The sequence below is a fragment of the Stenella coeruleoalba genome (genome assembly GCF_951394435.1).
Source record: "Stenella coeruleoalba genome assembly, chromosome: 15".
NCBI lineage: Eukaryota > Metazoa > Chordata > Mammalia > Artiodactyla > Delphinidae > Stenella > Stenella coeruleoalba.
Window position 1 is genome coordinate 32,984,702 of NC_137161.1, and position 2,352 is coordinate 32,987,053.

The following is a 2,352-nucleotide window of genomic DNA, read 5'->3' on the forward strand; positions in this document are numbered from 1 at the left end:
AATTAATCTCAAGCAAGAGACTTAGGGCTCATAGACGGATACTTACTTGGATTCTTGTTACAGGCTTACTTTTCCAATTATTTTTTCCTAATTTTGGTAAAAAGTCCAGTGACAGAGATTCCCAATCCCTCAGACATATGACCTGCCCACCTATTTAGTTAATCTTATTAGATAGAAATTAACTTATACAATTTATAAAACAGGGAATTAACTTATTATAAATCAAATACTAACCGTAGAACTTTTAGGTTTCCTCTGCCCCCTGCCCTCCCCTAGCTGAATATGTTAGCAAATATGCTTCACTACTACTTTCTATGTGTATCCTAACAGCTTATATCTGGGATTGTTGTTTTACTGGGTTTCTGCATTTTCTCCACCCTTCATCCCAGATTAATCTGTTCATTTGTTGACACCTGTCATGTTCTAGAAAATGAGATCAAAGGCTGATAGCTGCGTGTTCTCCTGTCTTAAAATGTTAAGGAAATGGTCTGTTGGAAGCACTGTTACTTTTTAGTTCTATGTATTGAGCTGTCATTGACCTTTAGGCCAAAATGCCAGACACTTAACTGCCCTACTTTATAAAGACTTAGTAGTAATATCAGTAGTCCGTAGTAAAGCTGACTTTCTGTATTACATATATATACATATATATAATAGTTTCCTATATTTTATTTTATTAAACATTTTCCAGCTTTATTGAGATATAATTGACATATAACATTGTGTAAATTTAATATGATGATTTGATACATGTATATATTGGGAATTGTTTACCACAGTAAGGTTAGTTAACACCTCCATCACCACACATAATTATTTGTGTATGTGGTGAGAATATTTAAGCTCTACTCTCTGAGTAACTTTGAAGTATATAATACAGTACTGTTAACTATAGTCACCATGCTGTATATTAGTGCCCCAGAACTTATAACTGGAAATTTGTACCATTTAACCAACACCTCCCCATTTCCTAGTTTACTATATTTAAAGTGTGAGTTTTGTTTTAGTTGGGGGTTAATTTTTTCTCTAATTTTATATTGAAGTGAGAAACAGAAGAACATAATGAAATCACTACACAGACAACAGACAAAAGTTTTATTTTAAAAATTTACAGTTTAGTATAATGTAATTCCATACACAGAAATATACAAAAAATACATACGACTAAAATTGTATTTTAAACAGAAAACCATAAATTATATTTCATGGTTTAATTTCTGTGACTATTTTTTGCCTATGAGCCAAAAGGCTATCTCCAAACAATAAAGCAACTAAGTGAAGAGCTCAGGTGTTATTCTCGATGGTATCATTCTTGATGGCCCTGGATAAAACTAGATTACCATAAATTGGTAGTACATAAATTGAATAAATAATTAAACATTAAATTAGAATTTAGAAAAAACAAGATTAAATACCAAAAGGAATAGAAATAAAAACTATCAGAGCAAGAAATGAAAAAAACATGAAGAGAAAAGCAAGTAAGATCATGCCCTCATAGCAGGAGGCAGATGCAGCAGGACTGACAGCTTATGGAGCACAGAGAAGAAAAAATCCCAAGAGACAATGAGAAAGTGTCCTAAATTAGGAGAAGGTGGAAAGAGTGAGTAAACGGAAAGAGTAAACGCAGGTCCTTGAGTGGAAGGGATAAGAGACTGAAATACTGCCCACTCCCCCCTGACAGGATTATCCAGAAAGTCTATGTATCAGTTGTAGGTATTTGATTCCAATATCATTGTTTTTTAAAAGAATTATCCTTTTTACATTGCTAGTACAAACACTTAATTTTTCTCTCAATATCAGCATTTCAATATGTGTGCAAGAAGTTGAAGATTTCTTTTGATAAATACTCAGCTCTACAATGACGTTCAAATTCAATTGGTCTTTCCTAAGCTACCTGAACTAAGTTTAAGATCAACTTCAATGTGGGTCTGTCAGCACAGACACGGCTGAGGGGGATGGTGCAGAGGCCACAAGAACCATTCAAATTCACTGACATAGACTCTACAAGAAAACAGGTCTGCAACATTAATAAATATTAATAACAACAATATAGCAATAATCAATATAATTTATAACTTCTATATTAATCATTAATGTATAAAATTTGTCAGTTAATTAACGATTCTTATTTTGGATATTCCTCTAATAAACACGTTTCTTAACCTCTCTAAGCCTAAATTTCCTTATCTGTAAAAGTAAGATACTAATGGAACCCATCCGAGAGTTGCTGGGAAGATTAAACGGGATGATGCACTCTAGCCTGGCTACAGTAAACACTTTTTTCAGGTAAACGATCAGTAATTGCTAGTACTGACATTTTCTAACACCCATATTTTTGGGCATATGCAACGC